The sequence below is a fragment of the Capra hircus genome, unplaced genomic scaffold, assembly GCF_001704415.2.
Source record: "Capra hircus breed San Clemente unplaced genomic scaffold, ASM170441v1, whole genome shotgun sequence".
Taxonomy (NCBI): domain Eukaryota; kingdom Metazoa; phylum Chordata; class Mammalia; order Artiodactyla; family Bovidae; genus Capra; species Capra hircus.
In genome coordinates, this window is record NW_017204212.1 from 453 (window position 1) to 8,379 (window position 7,927).

General features: G+C 45.4%; 1 non-coding gene across 1 annotated transcript; it reads right to left on the reverse strand.

The window, feature by feature from the left end:
* Nucleotides 1-3,709: 3,709 nt before the first annotated feature.
* TRNAW-CCA lies at nucleotides 3,710-3,781 on the reverse strand. The gene has a single exon. It is a non-coding gene; the product is annotated as a tRNA-Trp (tRNA).
* Nucleotides 3,782-7,927: the final 4,146 nt, after the last annotated feature.

Consider the following 7,927-nt stretch of genomic DNA (forward strand, 5'->3'; position numbering starts at 1 on the left):
CAGGTTTCTTTTCACCAGGCCACAGACTGTTGAGGGGGTTCTTACCGTTAGCAAGCGAGCTCTGGCTTCTGGTGGCGCGGCCTCGCCTTCGCAGCGACCTCGGGGGCTGGTTCAGGGAGCCGTGAAGTTAGCGGCGGCCATACCGCTGCCGCCACTGCCACCGGCTCCCCCAGGAGGGCCCCCGGTCACTCCGCCGACGCTGCCATCTTGTTACAACGGCTGCAGCCAACGCAGAATGCCCCGCGTTCCAGGAAGGCGCTTCATTCATGGCTCTTGGGAAAGGAATCAAGTCCGAAGTTTCAGAACGCTTCAAGAAACCTTCAAAGTGAGTACTCTTTTCCATCAGAGCCTTTCAAAGGCATCAGCCTGTCCTAGAAAAACAGATCTACTCCACGTCCCGCATCTATCAGGTCACACATCTGAGCAGCTGTGATGTGGGGTTTCCTCCTCCAATGTCCATGGGCCCTCTCCTTGCTCCAGCTTGAAGATGACCGCTGGGTTGGGAACTTGGTTCCCTGTGAACAGGACACGATACAGGATTGGGTCCAGTTAATTGGTTTCAGGGCCTTTCAACCACACTTTCTATTTGCTCTTCAGGAAAGTAATCCCATTTCCCTGGGAATAGAGTGATATAATCACAGAAGGGTAAAAGGACTGAAGTATCTCCGGCAAATCAAAGATGACACCATTACACACTTCAGATGCCCCAGAGCATTCAGCAGCTGAGAATGGAGGCAGCCTCTCTGAGGCCCCTGGCAGGTGCACAGGGCAGCTGTGCTCACTTACCCACTGCGCACAGGTGGCTGTAGGTCTCCAGTGTCACATCCTGGTACAGGCACCTCTGTACAGGGTCCACGTGCTGCTACTCCTCCCTGCTGAGGTCCACAGGGACGTCCTCGAATGACCCCTGTTGCAATACAGTCCCATTCAAGGTGACATGGTCAGCGCCGGGGGTTGGATGGAAGAGAACTGGGCAGTTAGTTGTCTTTCATGATTTTCGCCGTGATATGCTATGCTTATCAAATACCTAGTTATACCTAACATTGTGCAGGGTGAGAATATCTAAAGCTGTGAATTTCTCTTATTCATCATGTGTTAAATTCAATCAGTAACTCATTAGTCAGAAATTAAGATTAAACTCCCTTTTCTAAATCTTCTAGTTCTTTTAGGAAATACCTAGAATTTATTTCTTAAACAGGTAGGTACCAGACATGCTAGGTTCTTTGGCCAGTGCTGTGTGCTAATTCGCTTCGGTCCTGTCCGACTCTTTGTAACCCCATGAACTGGAGCCCGCCAGGCTCCTCTGCCCGTGAGATTCTCCAGGCAAGAAAACTGGAGAGGGTTGCCCTTTCCTTCTCTGGGGGATCTTCTTGACCAGGGATGGAACCCGAGTCTCCAGCATCGGCAGGAGGAATCTTTACCACTAGCCTCACCTGGAAAGGCCTATCTGGAGACCTCAGCAAAAAACACAGTTATTCCTATTTCTCCCACCAGTTTCTTTTGAGGCAACCTAGACTTCTTCTATCAAGCACCTACAAGTTTCTCCAGCTCTACCCGCTGCCCAATTCCAAAGCCACTTCATCTCTTTTTAGTGTTTCTTATAATAGCACTCCACCCCAAATACTGAAAGCTGGAGTTTTCCTAGGACTGTTGTAACAAGTATCACAAACCCTGTGACTCAGAACAATAAGAATTTCTTGCCTTGCAGTTCTGAGGGCCAGAAGTCTAAAATCAAGGCGTCAGCCAGGTCATGCTCTTGTTGAAGGTGCTAGGGAGGGGTGTGTTCCATGCCCCTCTCCTGGTTTCTGGTGGCCTCAGGCACCTCTTGTCCTACAGAAGCATCACTCCAACCACATGGTCATCTACTCCTTGTGTGCCTCCCCACGGTCTCTCTTGTGTGTTTGTGTGTCTCTGTGGCCTACACTTCCCCTTTTTGTAAGAATGCCAGGCATATTGGAGTAGGGCCTACCTAACGACCTCATTGTAGATTGATTACTTCTGGAAAGACCTGACAGTTACTTGCTGTGAGCCGTGTGCTGCGCCAGGATTCGTGGTCTCTGGAGGAGAGAGAGGAATTCGATCCAGGCAAGACACGAGGCTTGCCCACTGGAACCTTTTCGGTAACAGAATTTTATTAAAAGGTAAGAGAGAGAGAGAGAAAGCTGCTGACACGGACATCAGAAAGGGGCAGAAAGAATGCCCCCTTGCTAGTTTCTGGCAAGGTGTTTTATGTCTGTTAACAAGCTTATTAATCAGATAAGAGTGTCACCTCAAGGCTGAGGGGGTTTCACCAAGGCCCTCTCCCACAATATGCATTTTTGAGATAGGATGGCCCAAGGTGTGTCATCCCCCGGCCATAAAACTATTGGCATGAATACTAGTTTCTTGATTCATTATCAGCCCAAGGTTTGAGAAAAGAAAAAAAAAAGTTATTAGGCAGAATCATTTTGAACAAAGGCAGGTTGCCAAAGCAAATACATGGTTTTCATTAACATTGCTTAAGAAAAACTTTTCCATAAGAAAAACATATTGGTTAGCTCATGGTAGAGCTAGGTGTCGTCAGCACATATAGAGAAGGAGAGAAAAAGCGTCTGCCACTTACAGTTTATTGTCTCCTGCCGCTCTGGGACTTCTGGCCTTCCTCCCTGTTACCGTCTCAGGCCCTATCTTTAATTAAGGTCACATTCAGAAGTAGTGGGGTTAGGACGTCAACGTATTTTCTTGGATGGACACAATTTTACTCATAACAGAGTCCTCAAGAAGGCGGAAACAGACAGAACAGGCTCCATCTGGAAAAGCAGCACTCCATCCTGGGCTGTACTGTGGACTTTGAGCTCTATGCCCAGTATCTATGGAAATGACATACCAACTGGAAAACCAGGCCCCCGGGATGGAAGAGCCCCAGGGCTCGTACCTAGACTCTCTGTTGCCTGAAAGAATACCCTAATTATCTGTGTAACCAAGTAGAATCATAAATTCTATTATGCTTATTGGGGTATGACCACAGGCCCTATTGACAATTGTCCACTGCTAACTACCTAGGCTTAAGGGATATGAATCACGGGTTAACTCTGAGTGTATCTTTCCTTCTGTTTCTTCAGACTAGTTTCAGGGAATTTGGGGAGGTGGGTTTGGGCACGTACACTTAGGGTATATAAGGCTTTCAGAAAAACTGGTCAGGGTCCTTGGCTAAGAGGAGACTCTGACTTTGGGCCGCCGGTTGTAATAAACTGCACTCCACTATCTGCATTGTCCTTCTGAATGAGTGTGTTTCCCAGAACGCGTGGCTACAACACTCATAGATTCACAGGGTAGCTGTGCATACCCAGTGAGATGAGGTGGCTGTGGTTTTCGGCATCATGTCCTGGTACAGGAACCTCTGAGCAGAGTCCAGGTCCTGCCACTCCTCTCTGCTGAAGTTCCACGGTCATGTCCTCAAAGGACACTGACACCTGTAACAAACACCAAGGACACTGACACCTGTAAACACAGCCCCATTTGGGGTGACCAGGTCAGCACAGGGGGATAAGGGAAAGTTAGGAAATTGTTTTTAGTGATTTTTACCATAATGCCCCCCCTTTTTTTTTAAAGTCACTCAGTCGTGTCCAACTCTGTGACCCCGTGGACTGCAGCCCACAAGGCTCCTCAATCCATGGGATCTCCAGGCAAGAATACTGGAGTGGGTTGCCATTTCCTTCTCCAGGGGATCTTCCCAACCGAGGGATCGAACCTGGGTCTCCTGCATTGGAGGCAGACGCTTTAACCTCTGAGCCACCAGGGAAGCTCATAATGCCCCATAGGCTATGCCTTTTAAAGGCCTACTTACATGTAATGTATAGAATAAAAATATCTTGTCATAAATTTCTGCCACCCATTGTACATAACAGTCTTTCATTTTTGAAAATAATACTTTTTATTTGCTATCTATTTTATACATAGTAATGTGTATACCTGACTCAGTTTGCTGTAGAGCAGAAACTAACACAGCAGTGCAAACCATCTATACTCCAATAATAAATAAATAAATGTGTGATTGAAAGGGGGGAAAATAATAATTTTGTCCAGGATTTGAAGTTTGTTCTACTTTGTTGCTCATGTTCATGGGAAATTTGTGTTTTATTCCTTTTTGAAGGAGGCACGTATACTTTATTAAAATTTATATATGTATATATCTTTGTCTGTGCTGGGGCTTTGTTCCTGTGCGTGGGCTTTCTCTAGTTGTGGCAAGCAGGGGCTACCATCTAGGTGTGGTGCGAGGGCGTCTCATTGCAGTGGCTTCTCTCATTGCAGAACACAGGCTCTGGAGCACACAGGCTTCAGTGGTTGGGGAGCACAGGCTCAGCAGTTTGGCTCCCGGGCTCTAGCGTGCAGCCTCAGTAGTTTTAACGCACAGGGTCACTTGAACGAGCGGCCCCTGCCTTGACAAGCAGACTCTTAACCATTGGACCAGCAAGAAAACCCAGCATCTACACTTTTTTTTCTCAAATTACATAGCTCCCTCTACTGCTGCTTTCATTTAGTCTTCAAAAATACAGGCATTTTCTCTTGATGCCTTCTTTCTGGGTCAATTTTAACTTAATTCCATAGTTGTTGGAAAACGTACTCTGTCTGATTTCAACACATGGCCTATCTAGAAGAATGTTTCATGTGTCCCCAGAGAGAATGTATGTTCAGAAGGATGGGTGCAGTGTTCTCTAATATATAAGTCAACTTGATTGAGTGTTGTTGAAGTTTTATATCACTTTACTCATTTGTCTTCTACTTGTTCAACCAGTTCTTTGTCGACTTTTTGGTGAAAACTGAAACAGAGATGTTAGAAATTTATATTGCTATGCAAAGGAACTAGAATACACAAGCAGGCATTAGCACGGAGGATTTCTATTATGTAATGTTAGGACCTACTGTAATGCTACAATAATTAAGACAGTGTGGTATGGATGTAAGTACGGACACAGATATTAATGAAACAGAATCAGTTCAGTTCAGTCGTTCAGTCGTGTCCGACTCTTTGTGACCCCATGAATCGCAGCACGCCAGGCCTCCCTGTCTATCACCAACTCCCAGAGTTCACTAAGACTCACGTCCACTGAGTCAGTGATGCCATCCATCCATCTCATCCTCTGTCGGCCCCTTCTCCTCCTGCCCCCAATCCCTCCCAGGATCAGAGTCTTTTCCAATGAGTCAACTCTTTGCATGAGGTGGCCAAAGTATTGGAGTTTCAGCTTCAGCATCACTCCTTCCAAAGAAATCCCAGGGCAGGTCTCCTTCAGAATGGACTGGTTGGATCTCCTTGCAGTCCAAGGGACTCTCAAGAGTCTTCTCCAACACCACAGTTCAAAAGCATCAATTCTTCTGCACTCAGCTTTCTTCACAGTCCAACTCTCACATCCATACATGACCACTGGAAAAACCATAGCCTTGACTAGACGGACCTTAGTCGGCAAAGTAATGTCTCTGCTTTTGAATATACTATCTAGGTTGGTCATAACTTTTCTTCCAAGGAGTAAGCGTCTTTTAATTTCATGGCTGCAGTCGCCATCTGCAGTGATTTTGGAGCCCCCAAAAATAAAGTCTGACACTGTTTCCACTGTTTCCCCATCTATTTCCCATGAAGTGATGGGACCGGATGCCATGATCTTTGTTTTCTGAATGTTGAGCTTTAAGCCAACTTTTTCATTCTCCTCTTTCACTTTCATCAAGAGGCTTTTTAGTTCCTCTTCACTCTCTGCCATAAGGGTGGTGTCATCTGCATATCTGAGGTTATTGATATTTCTCCCAGCAATCTTGATTCCAGCTTGTGCTTCTTCCAGCCCAACGTTCCTCATGATGTACTCTGCATATAAGTTCAATAAGCAGGGTGACAATATACAGCCTTGACATACTCCTTTTCCTATTTGGAACCAGTCTGTTGTTCCATGTCCAGTTCTAACTGTTGCTTCCTGACCTGCATACAGATTTCTCAAGAGGCAGGTCAGGTAGTCTGGTATTCCCATCTCTTGAAGAATTTTCCACAGTTTCTTGTGATCCACACAGTCAAAGGCTTTGGCATAGTCAATAAAGCAGAAATAAATGTTTTTCTGGAACTCTCTTGCTTTTTCCATGATCCAGCGGATGTTTGCAATTTGATCTCTGCTTCCTCTGCCTTTTCTAAAACCAGCTTGAACATCAGGAAGTTCACGGTTCACATATTGCTGAGGCCTGGCTTGGAGAATTTTGAGCATTACTTTACTAGCGTGTGAGATGACTGCAAATGTTCGGTAGTTTGAGCATTCTTTGGCATTGTGTTTCTTTGGGATTGGAATGAAAACTGACCTTTTCCAGTCCTGTGGCCACTGGTGAGTTTTCCAAATGTGCTGGCATATTGAGTGCAACACTTTCACAGCATCATCTTTAAGGATTTGAAATAGCTCCACTGGAATTCCATCACCTCCACTAGCTTTGTTCATAGTGATGCTTTCTAAGGCCCACTTGACTTCACATTCAAGAGCCCATTATATCAGTTCTGGATTAAAAAGGACTTGAGAGATTATTGGGAGACTATTCTCCACAAATCTCATATTTCTGTGTATCTTACAAGCAGACCAAAGATTGCCTTTTTTCCAAACACTCTTTTTGAATATTTATATAGTGAACAGCCTCAAAAGATAGAGTCTCCCTCTCCAGAGCAAAGGGCAAGTTATACTGGAAATTATGCTCAAGACATTTCTTCCTCAAGGCAAGGATCGGGCAAAGACTCGAGTCCCATGAGCTAGGAGTGCTTCTCCTATAATGGAGCCTACTGCACACGCAGGATTTATCTGGCCTTCTGCAACACCCTGTGGGGACTGAGGCTTAGGGAACTCGTGGAAATGTTGATACTCTCACTGCCACTAACGCTGTGGGTATTCAAGTCCTTTGTCTCTGACCCAGGAGTCTCATGTTTTCTACCAGCAGCCATAACACCATGGCCAGCCACCTTGTTAGCTTTCACGGAGGAGAAAATATTAGACCCTATGCCTCAACTACGGAAGCCCACACACCTAGAGCCTGCTTTGGCAACAGAAGAAGCCTCCACAGTAAGTCCGCACACAACAACGAAGAGATGCCCCTGCTCGCTAAAACTAGAGAAAAGCCTACACACCAATGAACACCCAGCACAGACAAAATTAATAAAATAAAAAATAAATAAACAAATGAACCCATACCTGCCAACATCTTGACTTTAGCCCAATGGGAGCCATTTAGGTCTTCAGAACTACAAGACTAACATTTTCTGTGGTTTTAAGCCAACGAGTTGTATGGCAGTTTGCTACAGGAATGATGGAAAACGGACAGAGGCAAATTCAGGAGATCTGAGAGAAGTCTCTGGAATCAGTAGTGGAAATGTTGATCAAACTGTATGGTCAATAAACGGTCCTCCACTTTACTGCCAGTCAGTGAGGAGGAACTGAAGAAGTTATTGCATGCAAAGTACCCTGAAGTAGGTGTAAAGACAGCTGCCTCGACAGTGTTACAGTTGGTCTTAACTCTTCCAGGTGGGGGACTTCCTCACCAAACTGTGGTCAGTCTCAAGTGTAACTTATTGTACACACTCTCAAGCCTCCTATTGCAACAACTAGTACAGGCATACCTCAGGGATATTGTGGGCATGGCAGACCACCGCAGCAAAGTGAATATTGCAATACAGTGAGACACAAATTTTTGGCTTCCCAATGCATGTAAAAGTAACCTTTATATCGTATTGTAGTCTACTAAGTGTTCAACAGCACTGTATCTTAAAAACAATGTAAATTAATTAATTAAAAAACTTTATTCTTTAAGGGCTTCACAGGTGGCTGAATGGTAAAGAATCTACCTGCCAGCAGAGGAGACCCAAGAGACGGCGTGTCGATCCCTGGGTCAGGAAGATCCTCTGGAGGAGGAAATGGTAACCCTCTCCAGTGTTCTT